The sequence below is a fragment of the Canis lupus genome, assembly GCF_048164855.1.
Source record: "Canis lupus baileyi chromosome 5 unlocalized genomic scaffold, mCanLup2.hap1 SUPER_5_unloc_2, whole genome shotgun sequence".
Lineage (NCBI taxonomy): Eukaryota > Metazoa > Chordata > Mammalia > Carnivora > Canidae > Canis > Canis lupus.
Window position 1 is genome coordinate 188,048 of NW_027326409.1, and position 26,485 is coordinate 214,532.

Below are 26,485 nucleotides of genomic sequence, written 5' to 3' on the forward strand. Positions count from 1 at the left end.
TATTCTTAAATTAACAATAACTTTGGCCTTCTAAAAAAGCATAATTTCAGGTTTTTTTCCCTGTAATTACTAGTCTTCATATCTTTGAAATTTCTAGGGAAAAAAAATTTATTTCCTGGGGAAAAATGTTTTGAGTAAGCCTCTAAACCTCATCTGCAAAATAAGAAAGATCACACTGACTTCATAGGGTACATGAGGATTAAAGGGGCTAGCTAACATATGAAAAGTAAGTACAAAGTGCCTGACATATTAATATAATATCATTATATAATAGAATTTATTAATATCATGTAGTAATATGTAATATCATTATAATATATAAAGCTATGTCATTATTACTCCATTTGCCTGTATTTACTCAATCCTTAGGCTAGACCTAGAAGGGTCACTATTTTTTTTTTAGCCCATTTTACAGAGGAAACTGAAGCATAGATAATTAAAAGGCTATTGATTTTCTTACATAGTGACATGGCAGGATTTTCCTGGTAAGTTGTAGAATAAGATTCACACCTTGAAACCAGCTTTAAACTGGGGCATCTGGGTGGCTCAGTTAAGTATTAGTGATTTCAGCTCAGGTCATGATCTCATGGGTCATGACATTGAGCTCTGCGTTGGGCTCTTGGGCGCAGCAGGGAGGCTGCTTGGGATTCTCACCCTCTGTCTCTCCCTTCCCACTTGCTGGGAAGAAATCTTTAAAAATAAAGAAATCTTTAAAAAAATAATAAGAGGAACTTCAGATTTACTAATCTCTTACTTTCCTTGAACTCTCTTCTGATCACTACTCTACTTACTCAGTTGGAAAACAACAAATACATAATGAGAAGTTATCTCTCCTATTCATTCATAGTCAAAGCTACTTTATTGGGCTTTTATTTTCTAACACCTTCTATCTTCCAGCCTCTTTTGTTTTTAGTTTATAGATGATAAAATATTACAATTAAGCATAAATACTTAACCTTAACACTTAAATACCTGGCACTTAGTTGGTAGTCACTATTATTTATTGAAGGAACGAATGAATGAAACCCAACACTAAAGGGAAAAAAAGACTTACAGAAGAAATAAAAACTCTAATTCTTACACCACCACTCAGGCTAATGATAGGACCAATGGAAGATAAAAATAGAAGAAAGCCTGAACTAGATGTGGAAACTAGGAAAAGTGGCGTTACATGCCAGAAACATAACAGAATTTCTGCTAAATATAAAGGGAATGGGAACAAACTATAGGAAGTCACAAAAGGTCAACTGTACATAGAATTTTACAAACTGTTTTTATCATTATCTCTTAAAATTTTTTTCCAGGTGAATATCAATATTACCACTTCATTTGCTTATCAACATCTCATTACATGTATATATATGATTTATTTCATTCTTGCTACCATTTAATTGTATCAATTTTTGCTTTTATAAAACTGGCATTGAACATTGAGAATTTTTCTTATTTTTAAAGGCACCTGCTTGCAGAATGAAAACATGATTACAAAAGTTTTTTTTAAAGATTTTATTTATTTATTCATGACAGACACAGACAGAGAGAGAAAGCGAGGCAGAGACACAGGCAGAGGGAGAAGCAGGCTCCATGCAGGGAGCTCGACGTGTGACTCGATCCCAGGTCTCCAGGATCACATCCCAGGCGGAAGGCGGCACTAAACCACTGGGTCACCGGGGCTGCCCTGATTACAAAAGTTATCAAGAAAAAAATAGATAAAAGTTAGTATATATGACAAAAGATTAAAAAGCAAAAGAAGTTGAAAACAGCAAAATAAGATGACAGAAGAGCAAATATATTAGTAAATGAATATAAATGGAAGAATGTACCTCTTAAGAGGTTAAGAAAAAAACCTGTGTTCAGGTCTGAAGCTAATCAACTTCATTCAGGTTATATAAGGCACTAGAAGGAAAGTTACACATAAAAAATTAAAAGGATATGCAAGAAGAAATTAGGCAAATGGTTGTATAAAGGACCCAGGTCTTTTCCATCTCTGTGCTCTGACATCCCTGTTTGGGTTTTTAGGCTTCTAACGAGATGGTTGCAGCGATTCTGGGTGTCTTACCAGAAACAGCAATATCCAGGTGGAAATAAGAGACCCCAGCTCTTGCTCAGAAGAAGGACACTTTCCCAAAGACTCCCTACCTACCCACACACTTCATTTTGGCCAGCACTGAATCCCACGCCTAATGATCTATCAACTGAAAAAAAGAATGGATTCACCCTTAAACCAAACAAACCTTCTCCTGAGACACTTAGCTGTGTGAGAAAGAGGTGGCTACCTGAACAAAACTGAGGTCCTGGTTCTACTAGAAGAGGGATAAATGGATGCTGGTTGAGCAACCAGTGATGATCACAACACCAGATAAATAGGAACCAAAGAAAAGGTGATGTATACTAAACAGATTTAAGCACAAAACAGCATTATTAAAGATCAAGAGCTACTTAGTGATAAATTTACCAGGAAGACATAATTATTCTGATTATGTATCCACCTAAAAACATAACCTCAAAATACATGCCAAAAAGTAAGCAGAAAAACAAGAGGTGGCAGGAAGGGGTGGCTAACAATTTAGATCATAGTGGAAAATCATATAGATCATAGCAGAAAAAGGTTAACATACCTTTCTGAGAGGCAGATTGAATAGATCAAAATTAAGTAGAAATTGAGAAAATCTGAACAACAGAATTATTAAGCTTGACATAACATATATATGTGTGTGTATACATATATATGTTGTATATGTATACAGTCCTATAAATAAATATGGCATATACATATTAATTTCAAGCACACATTGAACATTTTCAAAAACTGATCACCACTTGACCACAAACACAACTCAAAAATACAATGCAACAAAGTTACAAATGCAATCAATAGCTAAAGAGAGCCAAGAAATTGATAAATTCAGAAATTTTAAAACCTACTTCTAAATAATTCATGGGTTAAAAAGAAATCATACTGAAAATTACCAAATAGAACTGATTGGCAATGTAACCCGACATATTAAAAACACACAGGATTATTTTCAGGGAAAATTCTTTCTAAGCAAACTGGAGTTAATCTTTTTCCTACAGCATATTTCCATCCCAAATGCTGACAGTGATAGAAAAACTTAGGAAAACATCTTACTTCTTCTATATACATTGGAAAGATTGCCCTTTGTTCTTTCTTTCCCTGAATGTTTTCATGAAGCCTCAACCAGAGTCCATATGCTGTTCATTTTCTCTTTATTAAGCATTTTTGTGGCAATTTTATACAATAGCCAGTCCAGTAATGGTCAGCCTTTCTCCACTGCCACCCCATAGAGAAATGTTTTCCTTATTCCATCAGGTACCTATCAGAAAAATCTCCTACTCTCTTGACCCCTCCACAAAGAAATCTAAATTGCCTTCCTTGGTGACTCTTCACAACTCTACACATTGGTAACCTCCTCTTTCTAGAACACCCACATGTGAATTTAAAACTCTATAGACAGGAGAGATATTGGTTCAAAGCCATGCAACATTTACCTTCTAACAGTAATTCAAATGTGTTGCATGGTCAACCTGACACAAGGAAGGAGGAAGAAAGAAATTAGCAGTTTGGTGTCTGCTCTATATACAGAGAGGGTGTGCAGAGAGGCTTCCACTTGACTTATCAAATGCGTAGGATAATAAACCCAAGTAAGGAAGATGAATGGGATGACTTCAGCCTCCAGGTATATTATAAAAATAATACATTATTATTTTACTTGAAATTGATTTGTTCTCATGGGTATCTAAATATGCACAAATATTTTTATGGATCATATGTTTGGTAAAGAGTGATTCTGCACATGGTTGCATTAAGGAAAACCCATTTTAGTTTCCTTTGACTTCATTCTAAGATCACAAATGTTGGCACTCTTTACCCGAACAAAGGATACACTTCCTTAAGCATGTTTCATGATAATAGCTTTCATTTTATTTTGGTTGGCTAGATGTATATGGCCTCTCCAAGTCCTCAATTATATAACCTGGGATTTCCACATTGTTTTTGACAGAAAAGTAGAACAAAAATAAGTTATGCAGACAAAATTTGAAACACATGATATGGAATTGAAAGGACTTAGTGATGAAAAAGTCTGAGTTAGTGGTAATCAAATCTTGAAATAGATTTGTTCTTAAGCAAACAGTTCAAAGTATTTGGCTATGCATCACTGTTTTTTCAAGCTTGAAAAGATTATATTGCTCTGTTTCTCAACTATAGTATATTTACAGCTGGACTTTGAAACTGATGCAGTAAACATCAAACTCTTATTCCAATCTTGAGTTATATTCTCCATTAAGCAGCCACTGCAGGGCTCTGGCTTCAGTATCACAGTATCAAGACTTGGTACAACTGAGGAAAAATAATAAGGTTTGAAAACTGTGGGCTGTTGCAATAGATATTTTGCTTTCATCATTGCAAAAGGATTGAACTGTTTTAATATTTTAATGGTATAGAGCCAGGTTATATTAAACACTTATTTAGTATCTATTATCCAATATCTTATAAGCTCTTAGTCTATTTGGGGGTTATGAATGTTTGTGTGAATCTGATGAAAGCTATGGCTCTGCATCCTCAAAATTTTGATGTAATTTCAGTGAGTGGGCTCATAGACTCATAAATTCACTCATGGATCCCAGTTAAGAATCTTAGCCCTAAAGAATCTGAAAATGTAAACTCTGAAAAAAAAGGTTTTCCTTGACTTTTGGCACACAAGATGCTCTTATTAGACACTAGATGTACATAGGAGACATCCATTTTAGGTAATTTTTAAAAGAACACTCATGAGAATATTAAAGAGAAACTATGTAATTGTTAGAAAGATTTTAAGATTTGAAATCTTTTCACCAAAAATTGACATCAACCTCAAAAATGGATAGCTAAAGTGCTAGATTAGATTCCAAGTTCAAATGGTTTTATTTTTCATTTTTTATTCTATTAGATAAAAAAAATGCTAACTCACAATTATAGGTCATCAGAACTGGCAGAAAATGTTTTATGGATCTGACAAATGGCTCTGGATATTTGGATTGAAATTATGGACAAACTTCCAATTGAGGACTACTTTCAGCATTCTGTCAAAGACCAAATCAAGGAACATACCACACTCAAGAGCTGGACTGTTGTATGCTTTGAGTTGGAAGTTAGGGGCAAATGATTTCCATTCTTTGGTTCCATTTGACTCTGAAAAGCATTCCCACTTCTGTTACAGCATATGTATGTGGTTTTATAATGTGCCCAATATGATGTCATTATTTTTTTCCTCTGAAGATGGAAGAAAATTGAGTATTTGATGTTTGAAAGGACTTATACACAGCATGATAGAGCTGTTTGCACCAGAGTTTGATTTTATTAAGAAATTCTCTTTTTTTCTCTTAAACATCAAGAAATTAAGTTGTTTTTGGCTCTGAAGTGATAGGATCAGGCCATTAACAAAACCCACTATACTGCAATACAAGCTACTTTGGCAAACCTCTTGAAATCATGGCAATGCTCTTTGCTAGCATTTTTTAAGAGGAATTGAAATATATAATATAACATTTCTTACTGAAGTTGAGGGCCTTCCTCTCACTTTCAACATATGATAAAAGTGAATATTGTACATGTTCATCGTTCACTGAGCATGTTGAATACAACTCATTACCAATAGTTCTAATTTGGTTATAGTCCCATTTACCACTATTACCCCCATATTTTTTTAAAGATTTTTATTTATTTATTCATGAGAGAGAGAGAGAGAGAAGTAGAGGGAGAAGTAGGCTCCATGCAGGGAGACTGATGTGGGACTCGATCCCGGGTCTCCAGGATCACAGCGTGGGCTGAAGGCGGCCTAAACCACTGAGCCACCCGGGCTGCTCTATTACCCCCATATTTAATCAAGGATAAAAAGCATATTAATGGCCACTATATCAGATAGGACATAGATACTGTTGCAGGTTAAACCAAAATACAGAGCCTAAAACAACAGAGAAGCTTATTTTTTTTTTTGAGAAGCTTATTTTTCTCCAATACTAAGGATCTTAGTATTCAAGGTGGTGCCAAGGGTCTGTCCCATAAAATCAGCAGATGGCCATGTTCCTTCTCTCTTGGCCTAGTGCTCTTCTAGATGTTGCCCTTGCCTGCATTGTCTAATAGAGCCCACTAGATCCATAATTAGTCATGGCAAGGAATAAAAGAGAAGGGGAGGGTACAAACCATAAAACTGTCCATGTAACTCATCCAATAGCTATAGTCATATGGCCACAACTGGCTGCAAGAGAGGCTGGAAGATGTCACCTTTATTCCGGGTGGCCATGGACCCAACTAAAATAGTCTAATACCATAAAAAGGGGAGATAGAGGATGAACATTGAGTATAAATAGTAGTCTTTGTCAGAGCCACCCTGTAAATCAAGCATTATGGGTTTGACTTTCACTCAAAACCTTTTATTACCAAGCAACACATTTCTTACCAGAGAATTTGTGTTCTGTCCGTTTAGCCCAACTTTTTTCCTGGTCTTCATAAGGGAACTTTCACAATTGTTAACTAAACCAAAAAAAATAAGGTTTTTCAGTGATAAATAGAATTTTTTTTAAAAAAAGAGCACTTTCTCCTAATCCTTTCCCAGCATATATTCTTTGAACAAATTATTATTAAGCATATAAGTAATTTAATTCACTCATAAAGTAAAATATCTGCACACATACACAATTAGGGAGTTTTCTTTTTTTTTTTTTTAAGATTTTATTTATTTATTCATGAGAGACACACAGAGAGAGAGGCAGAGACACAGGCAGAGGGAGAAGCAGGCTCCATGCACGGGGAGCCCGACGTGGGATTCGATCCCGGGTCTCCGGGATCATGCCCTGGGCCAAAGGCAGGCGCTAAACCGCTGCGCCACCCAGGGATATAGGGAGTTTTCTTTTGGTCCAACTCAAATTGGGAATTTGTTGGTTCTGGTCACAAGGACTTCCAAAGGGTGATGCCACCTTTCGGCACAAGTTGTCTAGAGTCCACACTTGGGGAACAAACTTCAGGGTATGTGTCAGAGGTTTTTTTTTTGTTTAGTTTTGTTTTTTTTATTGCAAACAATAGAAATTAATTCTGGCTAGCTTAAAGGGAAAAGAAAAGAGTGCATCACGTGGAATGGGGATTGCTCATAAAAAAAGAGAAAGCAAAGGACCAAGTCTCACGAAGGACAGAAGTCAAGTCAGGGCAGCCCTGGGTACTAATGGAAAGACGCTCAAAGAAACCCTACCTCAATGAATCAGCTCTAGCTGTGTTCTGTCCTTGGTCACTATGCTCTGGTTTCATACTCTGGGAGAAGATTCCAAAGCTTTTTGTTATGGGCTTAATTGTGCTCCTGCCTCAAATTCATATGTCAATGTCCTAACACCCAGTACTTCAGAATATGACTGCAGTCACTGGAAGTTCTGAGAAAATATATAATGGCCTAAATATCGTACAGAGCTGCCAAGCAATATAAAATAGAATGATTGCCTTATGATATAATAGTAATTAAAATAACTATTATCATTATTATAGATAACATGTATTGAGTACTACTGTCTGCCAAGAACTGTGAAGGACACTTTTCTGCGACATGTTATTTAATACATTCAGCAACCTCATGAGCAACTGACCATTAACTATTATCTCCATTTTTAAAATGACAAAACCAAAATTAGTGATAAAACCAGATTTTGAATCTAAACCTATCTGAACTTAAAACTAGAATTCTTGGGCAGCCTGGGTGGCTCAGCGGTTTAGCACAGGCTTCAGCCCGTGCCTTCAGCCCAGGACCTGATTCTGGGGACCTGGGATAGAGTCCCACGTCGGGCTCCCTGCAGGGAGCCTGCTTTTCCCTCTGCCTGTGTCTCTGCCTCTCTGTGTCTCTCATTAATAAATAAGAAATCTTTTTTTAAAAAAACTAGAATTCTTATGCTAGCAAGCAATATTACCACTTAAAGTATTCAAACAGTAGTTCAACTTGCTATGGAGGCAGAAATCATAATTACCATTTTCCAAACCCATAATCTTTGTGGGAGTTTTTGATTTATAGAAGCACTATACTTTTCTTTGCTTCAGCTTTGGTTAGTACATTCTTGGGGGAAGGAGACTGAGGGGCTTAAGGAGCAATTGTTAATGAAAAGCTTTTGAAAGTTACAAGATTATTGAACTGTGTGCTACACTGAACAAGACAGGTAGAAATTATTAGATCAAAACATATGCTGACAACACAAAGAGAAATTGAGGAGTCAATCCCATTTACAATTGCACCAAAAACCATAAGAAACCTATGAATAAACCTAACCAAGGAGGTGAAAGAAAGACCTTTACTCTGAAAAGTATAAAACATTGATGAAAGAAATTCAAGATGACACAAAGAAATGGAAAGACATTCTATCTTCATGGGTTGGAAGAACAAATATACTAGCCAAAACAACCTAAACATTTAATGTAATACCTATCAAATACCAAGAACATTTTTCACAGAACTAGAATAAACAATCCTAAAATGTGTATGCAACCACAGAAGATCCTAAATAGCCAAAGCAATATTGAAAAAGAAAAGTAAAGCTGGAGGATGCCAATCCCGGACTTCAAGTTATATGACAAAGCTATAGTGATCAAAACAGTATGGTTCTGGCACAAAAATAGATATAGAGATCAATGGAACAGAAGAGAAAACACAGAAATGAACCTACAACTGTATGGTCAGTTAATCTTTGACAAAGAAGAGAAGAATATCCAGTAGGAAAAAGTCTCTTCAACTAATGCTTCTGGGAAAACTGGACAGCCACATGCAATAGAATGAAACTGGACTACTTTCTTACAGCATACACAAAAATAAATTCAAAATAGATGAAAGACCTAAATGTGAGACATGAAATCAAAATCCTAGAGGAGGATACAGGCAGTAACTTCTGTGATATCAGCTGCAGCAACTTCTTTCTAGAAATGTCTCCTGACACAAGGGAAACAAAAGCAAAGATAAACTCTTGTGACTTCATCAAAATAGAAAGCTTTTGCAAAGGGAAGGAAACAATAAAAAAAAAAAAAACTAAAAGGCAAACTACAGAATGGGAGAAGATATTTACAAATGACAAATCTGATAAAGGGTTAATAGCCAAACTATATGAAGAAGTTCTAAAACTCAACACCCTCAAAACAAACAATCCAATTAACAAATGAGCAGATATGCACACATAATGGAATATTACTCAGCAATGAAATCTTGGGGCGCCTGGGTGGCTCATTCAGTTAAGTGTCTGCCTTCACTTCAGGTCATGCTCCTGGGGTCCTGGGATTGAGCCCCGCATCAAGCTCCCTGCTCAGCAGAGAACTTGCTTCTCCCACTCCCTCTGCCCCTTCTCCTGCTGGTGCTCTCTCCCTCTCTCAAATAATATCTAAGGAAAAAAAAATCTTGCCACTTGCAATGCTGTGGATGGAGCTAGAGAGTATTATGCTAAGTGAAGTAAGTCAGTCAGAGAAAGACATATACCGTATGATTTCACTCATATGTGGAAACAAAAAAAAAAAAAGAGAGAGAGAGAAAGAGGCCAACTAAGAAACAGACTTTTCACTCTAGAGAACACACTGATGGTTCCCAAAGGAGAGGTTGGGGGTGAAATAGGTGATGGGGATTAAGGAGTGCACTTGTGATGAGTGCCAGGTGATGTATGGAAGCTGAATCACTATATTGTCCACCTGAAACTAATATTACACTATATGTTAACTAAGTTGAATTTAAATAAAAACTTAAATAAAACCTACATGCCAACAATGTTCACAAGACAGTGAGCTCTAACTACTCTGGAAGACCTTCCAGTGTCCATATGTTTCAAGTCTTTAAATCATTCTGCTCTGTACCTTGTCACCAAAGAACTGACCGACCACTACCTTTTTTGCAAAAAAAGGGTAGAAGCCTACTCTTGTAAGAAACCTACTTTTTGAGGTCAGAATGAAATGTTTAGCATTATCTCTTATATAATGCAATCATTCCTCTTAGGGTAATATCTGCCAGCCTGGCCTGCATATTAGAAAACCCGAAGGGCTGTTAAACAATGTATAAACCTGGGCCTCATTCCCAGACATGCCGGTGCAGGGGGTCTGGGATGGGCTTGAACATGGGTATTTTTGGAACCCTCCTCTTGTGCTTCTGATATGCAGCCAGGGTTGAGAACCAATGCCTTGTAACTATATCACCTAACTGCACTTCAAACAAACAATAAACTCCAATTTTTCTTTAAGACACCTACCTGAATTTATTTAAGTCAGAAAAGCATCAGACTTGTCACTGGCTTTTATCCTTTTTATCCTAATGAAAGTTCTGATGGTATTAATCAATCCATCTTGTCAAACAATGTGGGTATAAAACTTTTTCTCATTCACCATCAACAGCATAGGAGATTCCTGGCATACTTGCAAAATTTGACCAAAAGATATCCATACCTTTTTGTTCTAGACTATTCTACCCTTATAGTCTGTTTAAGGGTTATTATTATTTTTTTTTAAAAAAAAGGTTTTATTTATTTATTCATGAGAGCCATGGAGAGAGAGGCAGAGACACAGGCAGGGGGGAAGCAGGCTTTATGCAGGGAGCCTGATGTGGGACTCAGTCCCAGGACCCCGGGATCATGACCTGAGCCAAAGGCAGATGCTCAGCCACTCCAAATAGTCTCTTTAGTTGTTTTTTTTTTTAATATTATATATGTGAAGAGAAGTTGCTTAAGGATAGGACTTGGTAGTGTGTCCTTGTCTATTGTGACAATAACACTGCATTGCTGCATTGCTGGAGAGAATGTTGTGTTTATTGCTCATGCATCTGGGGTGATTTGAGGATTGGTTTAGCAGTTCTGCCAACCTTTGCTGGACCAGTTCACACAACTGGGGGTCAGCTGGCCATTGCCTGATCCAGGTGACTGGGCATAAGCAGGGTGACTCTGGCTGTGCCCACTTTCTCACATCCTCCAGCAGGCTAGCCCAAAGATATTCTCGTGGTGATGTCCACAGTGTTAGCAAGCCACAGACACCTTCTTCAAGACTTGGTTTGTGTCAGTCAGGTCAGCTAACATCCCACTAACCAAAGAAAGTTAGCTGGCTGAGTTGCTTATTGAGGGATGAACAGTCACCCCACTCACAATGAGATGGCCAAGGGTGTGAATACAGTCAGGGAGAAAAAACTGGAGCTATCATTGTAATTCTACAACTGTTGTAAAAACAAATCCAATAATATCAAGCCCGGAAATGGAAATAATGAAACTAAAATAAGACAGTGAAATGATGAAATAAAATATTGGAAAAACAGAATTCTTATGCAGAAATGGGAGGCCACTGGTTTAACTTTGTCAGCTTTCAACTGCTAAATACTGGAGAATATGAAGGAAGGAATTGGCTCCTGCTTGCTACTGTTTCTCTCCAATCTAATAGATGACTGTTGAACTCTATGGAATATGGACAAATCATAATGTACTCAGGAAGACTTAAAGAAAAAACATGTCACTGTGAGTATATTTCAAACCGAGCAGTTAAACTGCATCAAAATATAATGAAGTCATTGAAATTATGAGGGAATTAACATGTTTAGGTCAATTGCTAAGAAATACATTAGATACAACAAGTTATATCCTTAAATCTCTAAATAATTTAAAAAGCAACTTTGAGATGCTATTCTATCAAATATCTTATTATTTGTTTACGTGATTTTAAGCAATAAAACAGATGTTTGGCAGAACATTATTAAAATAGGGAACCTCGAATCCTCCAATAGTTTCATAGCACAGTTCCCTTGATCCCAATTCCAATTAGGTGTTCCTTTAAATGATTTCATTTATATGCAAATCCAGATAGAAGTGATTCCTAGACCTTTTATCATCCCAAAATTTGGCCTGGCTCTTGATCTGAATAAGCAGGTAGAGTTTTGTTTTGTTTTTAAAGATTTCATTTATTCATGAGAGACACACAGAGAGGCAGAGACCTAGGCAGAGGGAGAAGCAGGTTCCCTGGGGGGAGCCTGATGTAATCCCGGGACATGGGGAGCGCAATCTGAGCCAAAGGCAGACACTCAACCACTGAGCCACCCAGGTGCCCCAGCAGATAAAGTTTTTTAAACTTCACAAAAATGCCTTAAACTGCATGATATTTAGTGAAATGACCACATTATTTTGAATATTTTGAATTCCATATATTTGGAATAGAGGATGAACTTGTGTATGAATACTAAAATTTCTTTCTCTCTGGATCAGAGTAGTTACAGAGATGAAGGAAGGTCTTATTAGTAACCACCTCCACATAAGACACAGAAAAATAGAAATCTGTGTTAAAATTCTAAAATATGGCGTAGCTAAGATAATAAGAAATTATAAAGTTTGCATTTTTTTAATGTTTTGCTATCATTTTTTCCACATTAAGGAGTACTTTTCCATAAATGTGTTATATATATATGTGGTATTGGAACATCAGTATATTTTTTAGACAAGAACATTTTTGTACTTGAAGGAAACTTAGAGGTCACCTTATTTAGCCTCAATTTACAGAACTGGAAAGTAATCCTCAAATAAGTTGAAGTGATTTGCCCAAAATCATGCAGCAATTTAACCATCATAATGATAATATCTATTACTTATGTAATTTGCAAAGCATTTTACATTTGCAATGTCCATGAATTTTAATAACAACTTTTTTGAAGTATATGGTACAGTTTTCTTCATCTATATATTTTTAGATAAATAAACCAAGGCACAGAGAGATCGAATAATGTATCCAGCATCACAAAACTATATAAAGGGACACAACAGTTCCACTGTATCACTAGGCATCCATAAAGCACCAAATAACCCAGTTGGAAATGCAAGTTAAAATCACAATGGGATGCCACTACCCACCCATTAGAATCAGAATGTCTGAACTCAAAAAAACTGACATACCAAGTGTTGGTGATGATGTGGAAGAAATGGAGCTCTCATACCCTGCTGGTAGGATGTGACATGGCATAGACACTTTGGATAACAGTTTGGCAGCTTATTTGGAAATTAAGCATATACCTACCATATGACCCAGACTTTTCACTTTTAAGTATTTACCCTAAAGAAGAGAAAGCCTATGTCCATGCAAAGTCTTGTACAGAAATGTTCATAGCAACTCTTTGGTAATGTCCTCAAACTGGAAACATGACAATATAAATGACTCTCAAAATAGTTACACTGATTGAAAGAGCCAGACAAAAAAAAAAAAAAAGAGCATGTAATTTATGATTTCATTTATTTAACTCTACAAAATTCAAACTAATCTTCAGTGACAAAAAAAGCAGATGAGGGGTGGGAGTGCTGGAAAGACCTGGAAAGAATACAAGACCAAGAAGAAACTTAGAAATTATGGAAATATTCTTTGTCTTGATTGTGCTGATGGTTTCATGGGCATATACATATGTCAAATGTACCAAATTAAGCACTTTAAAATATGCACTATACTATATGTTTCAATATGTATGTCTACCCTAATAAAACTGTTCAGAACAAAAAGTGACCTAGCTGAAGTCAAGATTCTGAAAAATCTACTTACGTATACCCAAACTTGGTGGATCATGCTGATCCAACATGTATCTTTCTACTGTTTTCATTGAAATAAAGACTAGCCACCAAAAAGTAGGCAGATATACAAAACAAAATAATAGCATTGTCACACCTTTATGCCTTGTAAGGCAGTTACAACGAATTTTATGCTTTTTCTAACTCATAGTTCCATAAATTCTAACAAGAAGTTAGTTACGTGTTTCATTGATTTGTTTTGTTTAAATAAGAGCAAAAATTCAATCAGAGAGTCATGTAACCCATACTGTTGGGAGTGCGAATGAGAAATCTTTTAGGGACATAATTTTGCATAGATGTTTCAAGTAACTTAAAAACCATCTTATTCTTTGGTCAGATAATTACACATCTGGCAGTTTAGCCTAAGAAAATGATCTCGAAACAAAAAGATTTATGGAAAATTTGCTCCTCCAAGCATTATTTATAATAGCCAAAAAGGGAAACAAACCTAATGTCCAAAAATAAGGGAATTCTGGAATAAATCATGTCACATTGAACCATGGACTATTAAATAGCAATTAAATAAATAATTTATAACAGTTTTTGGAGAATCACTTGAAGACTTTCTGAAAAAAAAAAGCCAAATCACAAAATGTCTCTCCCTCCTCTTAAAACTAATAAAATGAAAAAAAAAATAGGTTACAAACAGAAGGAAAAAAGCAATGCATAGAGAGAAGGCCAATTTCATATAATAATGCTTGAAAAGTGGTAGTCAGGGCAAGAAACAGACCAATAAATAATGTCATTTGGATGAACTCCTAACTCTCCATTCTAGAACAGTGGAAAGTGAGAGGGAGGAAGAAGGTAAATACATGAAATCCTAAATATTCTTGTGACTCCTACTCAGTTGAGGAGAGGTTATTTGGGACAGAGGGGAGCAGTATGGAACAAGAAATGCAGCAAACTCTTGTAGAAGGGAGAACTCCTTTGCCCAAGCCAGTGTCTGGCTAGTAACAAAGAATGGTGGCTCACCATTCTTGTTTTTCTTGATAGAACACATAGAGGGCTCTGCAGAGCAGTCCCTTGTGAGGCACAGACAAATAGCTCAGTGACAAACAAGGATTTGCTGGAACAGAAAGCAAAGGAGCAGGGTGCCTGGATGGCTCAGATGCTCAGATGCTCATTAAGCATCTGACTCTTGATTTTGGCTCAGATCATGATTTCAAGGTCGTGAGATTGAGTCTCACATCTTGCTCTATACTGGGCATGGAACCTGCTTAAGATTGTCTCTCTCCCTAACCCTCAGCCGCTACCTCCACCTCGTGCTCTCACTCTCTCTCTCTCTCTCTCTTTCTCTCTCTCTCTCTCTCAAAAAAAAAATCAAACAAAGCAGGGGCATCTGGGTGGCTCAGTGGGTTAAGCATCTACCTTCAGCTCAGGTCATGATCTCAGAGTCCTGGGATCGAGCCCCACATCAGGCTCCCTGCTCCACGGGGAGCCTGCTTCTCCCTCTTCCTATCCCTGCCACTCCCCCTGCTTGTTGCTCTTTCTGTCTCTCTCTTTCTCTCTCCATCAAATAAATAAATAAAATCTTAAAACAAATAAAACAAAAAGAAAGAAAGCAAAGGAGAAGAAGGCAAATTCATTGTTAGAGTGAGAGCACAGGGCAGAGAAGTCTAAGGAGATTCCCACCACCCATCCCCTTCCATACCCCATCAAAGAATGTCTGTATCAAAACTCATGAGATATTCCCCCTCTTAAAACCCCTGAGACATAGCAGCATTATTCATAATAGCCAAAAAAGTAGAAACAACCCCAACGTTCATTAACTGATGATGCGAAATGTGGCCTATCCCCACAACAGAATAAAGAAACAACCTGAATAAGGAAAATGTGGTATATAAGTACCATGAAATATTATTCAGCTTTAAAAAAGAGAGAAATCCTGTAATATGTGACAAGTGGGTGAAACTTAAGGACATTATGCTAAGTTCAATAAGCCAGTCACAGAAGGACAAATGTTGCATGATTCCACTTCTATGAAGAATCTAATACAATAGAACTCATAGAAACAAAGAATAGAATGGTGGGTGCCAGTGGGGAGGAGGAAATGGGGAGTCGCTAATCAATGTGTATAAATTTTCAATTGTAAAGGATGAATAAGTTCTAGATATCTGCTGCACAACCTCGTGTCTATAGACAATACCATATCATACATTTAGAATTTTGTTAAGGATGTAGCTCTCATATTAAGGATTCTTACCACAATTTTTAAAAAGTCGATGGATAGGGGCACCTGGGTGGCTTAGTCAGTTAAGCATCTACCTCTTGATTTTGGCTCAGGTCATGATCTTGAGGTCGTGAGATCGAACCTTGTAGGGGCTCCATGCTGGGCATAGAGCCTACTTAAAGTTCTCTCTCTCCCTCTCCCTTCTGCCCCTTCTCTCTCGCCCTCTCTCTCTTCTCTCTCCCTCTCTCTCTCTCTTCTCTCTCCCTTTCTCTCTCTCTCTTCTCTCTCTCTCTTTCCCTCTCTCTCTCTTTTTCTCTCTCTCTTTTTCTCTCTCCTCTCTCTCTCAAATAAAGAAATAAATAGTACATGGATAAACTTTGAAAATATCATGCTAAGTGACAAGAGGTCACATACAGTATGATTCCACATATATGTAGTGTCCCAAACAGGCAAATCAATAGAAAGTAGATTGGCAATTCCCAGGAAAGTAGGGGGATGCGGGAGGAGGAAGACAATGAGGAAGGATTACTAATGGGTGGGGGGTTTCTTTGGGGGATAAGGAAAAGTGCTAAAATTAGTGCTGATGGTTGCACAGCTCTGTGAATATACTAAAAAACAACGAATTGTATGCCTAAAAATGAAGAATTTTATGGTATGTCAATTTTATATTTTAAAAAAATCCTATTATTAAAAAAAAAAAAAAAGGAGCCAGAGAAGAGTGTGAACAGCTTCTGGGGAGAGCTGGGGGAAGTGCAAGAAGTGGCTCTGCTGAAGTGCTATAGCCTGAGTCGAGAAGGATGTGAAGCTTAAGGAAATTACTGAAGGGAGTAAGAAATGCCGCTGTTTAGATGTAATTAATCCCATTACAGGGCTTTAAATTATAGAAGAAAGATCACGACTCATTCACTAAAGATCAGAACCAGGCTTCTGAAAGTATTTGGAACACCAGCACTCGGTCCTCAAATTCTCAGGTTTCAGATAAGTGATAAGGGAATCGAGATGACTCACTTATATTCAGATGTGAGAGAACACTTTGGTAGGGCTGCCTTCAGCAACAAAATAACATATCAAGTATATATAAATTCACTACAGCAAAGAAAATAATGGAAAAGATCATAGAAAGAGAAAAGGTGAGCAATCATTGCTCATAGAAAGCACAACCCAAGGACTAGTAGAAAATCCTGTAAAAACAGAAAAATGGAATGCTATAAGCAACATCAAAGACCATCATTAGATTTTAAAAATTAGATACTAGAATCATGAAAACAGTGACTTCAAAAATGACACTATCATTACAAAACAAGCAATAGCACTAAAAGAGAATTCTGGTATAACACTAAATAAAAAAAGATATACAGGGTCACCTGGGTGGCTCAGTCTGTTAAGTATATGACTCTTGATTTTGGCTCAGGATATGATCTCAGGGTTCTGGAAGCGAGCCTAACACAGGGCTCTGTGCTCAGCATGGAGTCTGTTTGTCCCTTTCCCTCTGCTCCTTCCCTCCGCTCAAGCTCTTTCTCTCACTCTCTCTCAAAAAAAAAAAAAAAAGATATAAAAATATATGTATGATTACAAATATTTAACAGAATTACAAGAAAATACCAGGTCTGATACAAGCCATTATTTTGAGGTGTTTGGTCAATGGATCTTTTTTCCTTCTTTTCACATTTTTGCATTTTCCACGTTTTCTATAGTATGCATATGTTATTTTTATAATGTATATATTAAAAGATAATGGATTCTAAATACCATAGTTGTGGACATGCTTGTGTGGAGGTCAAGTTCTATGTGCATAGTAAGTAGCAGCAACAGACTTGTAGTCTAAATGGCAGGTTGGATGGACAACACGAAGGTTTATTATCCTTCCTCCCAAAAGCTCATTGAAATTTCCAAAGAGTAAAAGGAATAAATCCATTAAGTGCTAGAAATCAAGGACGAGTATCACCAGTAAAACAGGTATCGGGAAGGGTTTCTGTAGTATACAAAGCAAATGAGGTCCCCTTTATGAAGAAACCAGCACCAAGTGCTCATAAGTGAGTCCAAGCACTAACAGGAGAAAATTGCCAGAGAAGTGTGTTACCATCTTCCCAACAAGAACTCTCTCAGCCACCTTGGGTAGAGTCAGGATATCCATGGAGCCAAAGGGAATCATGCACCGAGAGGGAGGGATGCCTACTTAAAACTTTGCAAAAGTACTAGGCTAGAGTTCCACAGAAACTGTCACATTTTTAGCAGAATAAAGTCTGAAAAACTGTTCCCTAAATAAATCAGAGGGACTGTAACTGTGGGATCCTTGTGAAACGAGAAGCTAAATATGATTATTAGAGAGAAAAAAAGGCAGTGGTTGAAAACACCACACTCTTAAGAAAGACAAATTTTCAAATTAAAAGATATCCCTGGAGCCAAAAAAGGCTAAGCAAGGACAGCAAAAAGAGAGAGAGCAAGAGAGACAGCTAGACATGGTTTATTTTTCAGAGAATAGAAAAAGAGGAAAGGCTTCCCAAATCATTTTATGAGGTTAACATATCTTTAATACCACAACCTGACAAGACAATAGAAGAATAAAGAAGAAATGCATCTCACCTTTGAACACAGGTGCAACATCAAATAAGCAATGTACAAAAAATAATAATACAGAATGACAATAAAGATTTATCCCACTACTAATAAGGTGCTTCAGCATTAGAAAAATCTAAGAATATAATCCAACACATTAAAAGAGAAAAAAGTTCCATTTGCTTCTATAATTGAAATGATTTTTGATAAAATTCAAGTGTACACAATCTTTAAAAACCTAGCAAACCAAGAATGGAAGGTAAAAAAAAATAATCAATTGTCTCATCAGCCACCCTCATTTCTTCTCTTGTGAAAGAGCTGCCGCACTTACTTTTCTCTGATGGTTTTGAAATATATCCACAAATTTTTTGATACTTGTTTCTGTAAGAGACAGAACCTAATGGTGACTCACTTCTAATGAATAGAATAAAGTAGAAGTGACAGTGCATGACTTGGGGTACTAGGTCGCTAAAGGCAGTGCAGCTTACTACTCACTCCCTCGCAATGCTTGCCCTCCGGGAAGTTAGCTGCCAAGCATGAGCAGCCCAGATGTGGAGAGGCTCAGATGGCATGGACCTGACACCCCACCAACATCCAGCAAGGAGCCGACACCCCAGCCAAAGCCAACCAGGAACTGAGCTCCCCTCACCCCCAACAGCCATGTTACTGAGTCATTCTGAATGCAGATACTCCAGTCATAGTCAAGCCTTCAGATTACTGCCACTCAGTCTGACAACTTTTTTTTTATAAATTTCTTTTTTATTGGTGTTCAATTTGCCAACATATAGAATAACACCCCGTGCTCATCCCATCAAGTGCCCCCCTCAGTGCCCGTCACCCAGTCACCCCCATCCCCCCCGCCCTCCTCCCCTTCCACCACCCCTAGTTCATTTCCCAGAGTTAGGAGTCTCTCATGTTCTGTCTCCCTCCCTGATATTTCCCACTAATTTTTTCTCCTTTCCCCATTTATTCCCTTTCACTATTTTTTATATTCCCCAAATGAATGAGACCATATAATGTTTGTCCTTCTCCGATTGACTTATTTCACCCAGCATAATAGCCTCCAGTTCCATCCATGTGGAAGCAAATGGTGGGTATTTGTCGTTTCTAATGGCTGAGGAATATTCCATTGGATACATAAACCACATCTTCTTTATCCATTCATCTTTCGTTGGACACCGAGGCTCCTTCCACAGTTTGGCTATTGTGGACATTGCTGCTAGAAACATCGGGGTGCAGGTGTCCCGGCGTTTCATTGCATCTGTATCTTTGGGTAAATCCCCAGCAGTGCAATTGCTGGGTCGTAGGGCAGGTCTATTTTTAACTCTTTGAGGAACCTCCACACAGTTTTCCAGAGTGGCTGCTCCAGTTCCCATTCCCACCAACAGTGTAAGAGGGTTTCCTTTTCTCCGCATCCTCTCCAACATTTGTGGTTTCCTGCCTTGTTAATTTTCCCCATTCTCACTGGTGTGAGGTGGGATCTCATTGTGGTTTTGATTTGTATTTCCCTGATGGCCAGTGATGTGGAGCATTTTCTCATGTGCTTGCTGACAACTTCTTTGTAACCTCATTAAAGACCTTCAACTGGCACCACCACCCTGCTAAGCCACTCCCAGATTCCAACTCTCACAAACTGTGTGATATAATAAATGTTTGTTCTTTAAAGCTGCTAAATTCAGGGGGTAATTTGTTTTCTAGCAATACAGAACTAAAGCAATCAATTTTACAAGAAGGGTAGGCTTCTTCCCAGCCCAGAGGGCAAGTCTTCACTGAAGCAAGATAATCATGGCAATCTCATTGTCTATGACTACATTTTGCATAGTGAGACATTAGCGTTAAATATGCTAGAGAGGGCTGCAAAGGTTTCCTCACTCTGAGAATGTCACACATATTACCATTTCTGCCTCAAAAAGTTGTTATCTGGGGGTGACCATATGGCTCAGTCATTAAGTGGCTGCCTTGGCCTCATGTCACTATCCTGGGGTGCTGGGATCGAACCCCACATCGGGCTCAGTGGAGGGCCTGCTGTTCCCTCTCCCTTTGCTGTTCTCCCTACTTGTACTCTCTGGTTCTCCTTCTGTGTCAAATAAATACATAAAATCTTAAAATAAATAAATAAATAAATAAATAAATAAATAAATAAATAAATAAAAATTGTCTGAATATGACACCTAGAACTGTGGCAGCAATTTCGAGATCATGAGAAAAGGCAGGAATTCCTACATATGTGTAGGAACACAGTGTGAACAATGAAGTGCAAAGATAAAGGAACCCAGGCCCCTGATAGATTTGTGAGGTTATCAAGCCCTGGAGTTCCCTGAAACCCTGAAGTTCTTAAGGGGTGGGGCGGGGGGAGGGTAACAAATGTCTTTAATGCTTAAGCCCCACCTAATTAGGCTTTCTATCACTTGCAGCTGAGAACACCCTAACTGGAAAGAAAACTCTTGTATTTGTCAGTTGGCTTTGCCAAAACAAATACTATAAACTGGGTGACAAACAATGGAAATCCATTTCTCTGAGAAGTCTGAGATCAGGGTGTGAAGCATGTTGAGAATGTAATGAGAATCCTCCTCATAGTTTGCAGATGCCTGCCTTTTCACACTGTCCCCACACAGCAGAGAGAAGAGGAGGGGGATGAAAGAGGGATGGAGAGAGTTCATGCTCTTCCTTTTCTTATAAGGACACTCATCTCATCATGGGAACTTCACACTTATAACCACTTCTAAACCTAATTACCCCCCAAGGGCTCTACTTCCAAATACCATTACTTTGGAGGTTAGGAATATAAATGTCCTTTTTTTAAATGAATTCTATGATTGCATAAAAATTCAAAGGAATTTGGAAGAAAATTTATCTATTTTTTAAAAGATTTTATTTATTTATTTGTGAGAGACACACAGAGAGAGGCAGAGACACAGGCAGAGGGAGAAGCAGGCTCCCTTTGGGGAGCCTGATGTGGGACTCAATCCCAGGACCCTGGGATCATGACCTGAGCCAAAGACAGATGCTCAACCACTGAGCCACCCAGCCATCCCAAAATTTATCTATTTTTGATGCATTTATAAGCTAGTAAAATTCTTGGAAAATAATCAGATAGCTTCTATGAATATTTTAAAAGCACAAAGGCCAATCAAATATATCATTTCTAGGAATCTTTCCTATAGAGAATTTTCTAAGTGAGTAAAAAAGTATTTCTACATAGTTGTTTTTCAACATTGTTTATAATATAAATTTAATTAGAAGTAACCTAAATGCCCAATCGATAAAGGGATGATTAAATAAATTCTAGTACATACAATTCTGTGTAATTGTTTAGAAGAATGAATTATATTACATAAACTCACATGGGAAGAGCATCAATGAAAACTAGAGGGAGAAAAGCTTGTTAAAGTCCATTTATATATGGAGGTATGTGTAATGTCTGGGAGAATATACACCAAAGTGTTAAACTGTTATCAGAGAGATTGAACATTTTTTATGTACCTCTAAATAACTTGAAATATTTCAACAAAAATGTTGTTTTTTTAAAAAGAAAACCTGATTGAAGTATAATTAATATAGTGTTATATTAGTTTCAGGTGCACAATATAATGATTCAGCAGTTTTATACATTTCTCATCACTCTTCATGATAAGTCTATATTCTTAATCCCCTTTATCTATTTCACCATTCCCCTCCCCAAAAAACCTCACCTCTGGCAACTACCAGTTTGTCCTCTGTATTTGTTAAAACAGAATAATTTTCCTGATTTTAAAAGAATTTTAAAATAAAAATAATGCAATGTATCTATCCAAAATTAATTACTCAAGTTAAGGATATGTACAGTGGTCTACATAAGACATAGCTATATCTAATTTCAGAGTTATGTATTAGTAATATTTTTGTCAGGTATCCCTGCTCAATGTAATTTTTAAAGGAAATCTACTGTAAAAACTGCACTGAAAATAAGATCCATACCCCCACTCCTTCCATAATTGCAGCCACTCTCTTTTTCCATTACCACCCCCACAACACAAATAATTGGATTAGCATCCCCAAAAAAAGGAGCTAAGGAGAATGTAGAAAAGGTAAAGATGGAAACGAAGTGGTCTCACCTATGATCATGGGAAAAGCAATCAATCAACCAATAATAAAGATAACTGTGCGAGTCTTAATTTTGACCAAAAATCCATGAATTTTTTTGATAGGAATTTGATTTGAAGTATTATTTTTCTCACAGTGGTTCCAGAACAGAGTTTGCCCTGGCTAAACAGCTGCTCTCTTTATCCCTCGGGCTACCAATGACAAAGAAGCCTGGACACAAGGGCTTGCTGAGAGCCTCCAAACCAGAATGACCTCCCCAGGACCCTGAATCTGCAAGAGCAACCTTTCTAAGTTTCACCTCCTGAAACTGAATGACTTTGCATCATTCCCTGAAAGAGACCCCACATTTGTGGGATAACCATTCTTCTCTGATTCCAAACTGCTTCCAGAGCAAATGTGCCCCAACATGTCATATGAAGGAGGTGAGTACCCTTACCCAAGAGATGGTCAGTAAATTAAGAAGTGGGCAGGTTTTTGAGAGCTTTCAGAAATGAAGTTTTCTAAAGTGAGAAAATTGGCTCTAGATGGCTGGAGGTGGAGGACTTAACCTCCTTTCCTTGTTAGTTTTTCCTTTCCTTCTTTTTACCACGTTAGTATCCCCACAACACTCCTTGAGGAAGTAATGCTCATAAACAAGACATTCTTGTTATCAGCCTACCTGTGTGTAAGCAACCTGTGTAGTCACTATAGTTCCCTCTAGACAGACTGGGAGGTGCTTGAGCTGCTCTAGCCTTTCCTCTCCGCTCACCTAAAGGAGGTAAAGACTGAAGGAAGCCACAGCTCCCTTCATGGAGTGACTGACCACAGGGTTCTGTATGGCCCACCTTAGGAACAGTTTGTGCAAATCCCCAAGGAGCTTTCAAGTTTTTTCTAAATATAAAAAAGTTTGTTAACAGTGAGACACATAAAAAATAAATCAGGGGTGGGGGGCGGTTCACCCCTCCATGATGTGATTAATGTCTGAAGCTACTCAAATTATGGTCTAGTGAGGAAAACTTCAACAAAAAAATGTCTCTTGAATATTAAAAGATTCTATTTGTTTTGTAATCTGCATTTTTATTCCCCAAGGGCCTCTCATTCCTGGTCTAATTCTGCAAGATTCTATCTTTTTTTTTTTTTTTTTTTTTTTTTTTTTAGGCTGCACATTTTGACATTTTGATGTTAGTATCAGCCTTATTGATGAATAGTCCCAAGTTTGGAAGTATTTTGAAAGCTGCCCTTGTCTGCCGCAGTAGGGATGCGCAAACCTGGTACGTCAATCCTTTGATGGTGAAAATCTCTGACAGGGTTTGGACATTCACAGTTCTGCTTATATTATTCTGCCAAATTGCATCATCTGAATTCAGCAGTTTAGCTTTTTCCTTTCTATCTTTCTTCTTAGAAAACTTTTTTCTTTCTTTTAATCTCTTTATGCCCTTAGAGCAAATTTTAATAGTCACCTAACCAAAAGAGAAGATACTTAAAACTAATAAAAGAGGCAGAAAGACAGATAGTAGAAAATGGGTTTAATCAGAACTCTCTAAGGCAAAGTTTCTAAAACTTGATAAATCCATGGAGATCTTTAAAAAAAATTGAACTCTATTGTTAACTCAAAATGTTTTCTAACTTAATGACATGAGCGATGTATAAACATAAAATGAGGTATGAATTCTTTATACTTATATTCCTTATGTGAATTTTATTAGTCAACTAATACTGATTGCATAAATGAAAGCACCAAAGATCTCTGTTGCTTGCACATTAAATTTATTTTTTTTTATTTTTTTTTTATTCACAGCTGGGTTTGGCTGATGTCAGGTAGACTAGGTAAAGACTAGCCCCAGGTTACAAGTAGAATCAGTTCTCCTCAAGTCTTCATTTTGAGATCAGAGGCTACACGGAGTATGGGGTTTTTGTTGTTGTTATTGTTTGGGTTTTTTGGCTCTTTGAGTTTTGTTTAGGTTTTTTTTAATGATGTATTACTGGACTAAAGAGGCAATGCCAAACCATGCACACATATTTAAAGCCTCATCATGTTTATTAACATTCCAGCCAGGTCCAGCTTCAATGGGGCAAGGAAATATCTTAGTTTACTCTAGTCGAGGTACTGCAAAGTCCCAAGGCAAAGAGCATGGATGAATAGATCTATAAGAGGAAGTATATGAAGAATTGAGAATGACAGCTGCTTAATCCACCACAGTCTCCTTCAAATAATAATTATTCACTTTGCTCCCTTTTGCAACATACTCCCCCCACCCCTGCCTCTCAAGACATTTTAATTAAAAAGTCTCATCCAGTCATAGCATGAGGTTCAAAGTTCAGGATCTGTGCTTTACCCTGGGGCCAGATGTGGCTCTTCCCAATCTAGATATTTACAAGCCAAAACAAAACCAAGGAATCTGTCACCCTCTGCCAACATACAATCATAAAACAGGGACAAGATTTAGCAGTAAACTCTCCTATCTGAAAAAAGGGAAGATTGGAAGGCATATGGGGTCAACTGGTCCACAGACACTCTGAAACAGGGATATATCAGCCAGTTTCTCCACTAGGGTAGGGAACAGTCCTTTATTCGGGCCCTGGCTCTGCTCCCTGGGACAAAGGGCCCAGTCCATTGTTCTCCACAGCCCTGCTCTGCCTCCGGTGTGATTTTTCTTTCCACCCTTTGGGGCCACATCTGAAATAGTATTGCCGAACATGAGCAGTTCTCTCACCCACTTGCTACCCTTAGAAAGTTGGGATCCCAGAGCTTTTTGATCCATCTCAAAGTCAACCTCTTCATCTAGCATGGCAGCACTTTTGCAAACATGGCTCTTGAAAACCTGTTGGATTTTTGATGCCGTTAATTACAGCCACTCCATGTGCCAAAATCCACACTGTAGTTTTTGTGAGGCCTGTCTCTCTCTAGACTTAATTACAAGTACTTTGAGTTCATAATCACTTTTCTCAAAAGTCATTTTGTCCAGGTGAAGGTATCTACTGCCAGACATTGCCTTAAGGTCGGTCTTAATGAGGTTGTGCCTGGATTTTGTCATTTCTGTGAGGCTATTTTTTAGTAGGTCTTTCAAATACAAGGTGTTTTTAAATTTTATCTCTTACTGAATGGAAAGGAGAAACAATTTTATTTATCAACCCTACAGCTTCTGGAATTTCTAGGTTCTCTACATCCCCTCTCAATTTTGCCTGCAAAGTGGCCAGTTTTTCTGAGCTCATCACTTTCTTGTTGTACCTTTTTGAATGCAGCAAATTACAGTCTGTTCACATTATCAAGATTCTGATTGAGAACCTTTCTGTCTGCCACAGGTTCATTAAGTACTTTTTTTTTGCCTTTGGGCCACTGAAAGCAACGGTTTTGCCAGTGTTTTGCTGCCACATAAACAGCTTGCCTCTTTTCCAGCTTCCTACGGCATTCTGCCTTCTCTAGTGAGGGGTGCTGCGAAGTCACAAGACATAAGCTTGGCTTGTAGAACAGAGAATGCTGGGATAGAGAGAGATGAAAAATTGGGAAGAATGATATAAATCATTCTGATATACCGCCCTGATATAAATCAACACATTTTGTAAATTTGTTTAAATACTCACAAAAACAACAAACCTCAAGGAAATAGCATTAACAATGTGATGACTTTTTTTTTTTTTTGGTTTATATCAAATCACAGCTCAAATGTTAATACTGCTTCTAGGCGTGTTCTTTAGAATATGACTTTACCACCATATGCCGGGTGATGACTCAAATCTCAGCCCAATTCTGAATTTTAGCTCTTACAAAGTCATCATTTATTTCATACAGTATGAGATATTTTGGCCTTCACTTGGCTTACACATGTCATTTACAGATCAAGTCTGACTGCATGCCTTTCTCACTAGTCTACCTCAATTACAGTAGCATACAGTAGCATACAGTCATATGACTCTTTGGTTAGAATTATTTGATTATAAGATAATCTTCCTGATGATCTAGAACATGCCCCTGTGTTCCTGTCAGTGCCAGCCAATTGTTAGTAATGCGTTGGCCCAGGAATGCCCGAGGCCAATCACCTGGGTCCATATTATTTATGCCAAGGTCCCATAGACATTTTCGCTGACCAGAGTCAATGGTGGTGGCTGTACCAGCCTTTGTGT

General features: G+C 37.6%; 1 protein-coding gene and 1 long non-coding RNA gene across 3 annotated transcripts in view; one reads left to right on the plus strand and one right to left on the minus strand.

The window, feature by feature from the left end:
• The window catches only part of LOC140629403 (outer dynein arm-docking complex subunit 2-like), a 200,155-nt gene that overhangs the window by 168,009 nt on the left and 5,661 nt on the right, over positions 1-26,485 (plus strand). For both annotated transcript variants that reach the window (XR_012027236.1, XR_012027237.1), the window contains exons 13-14: positions 22,521-22,806; positions 23,522-23,634. The gene's annotated coding sequence lies outside the window, so the exon portion shown is untranslated. The remainder of the gene's footprint in view (positions 1-22,520; positions 22,807-23,521; positions 23,635-26,485) is intronic.
• Positions 1-26,485, minus strand: part of LOC140629406 (uncharacterized) — a 186,646-nt gene that overhangs the window by 135,298 nt on the left and 24,863 nt on the right. The window contains exon 3 of the long non-coding RNA XR_012027238.1: positions 6,459-6,532. This is a non-coding gene — a long non-coding RNA (uncharacterized lncRNA). The remainder of the gene's footprint in view (positions 1-6,458; positions 6,533-26,485) is intronic.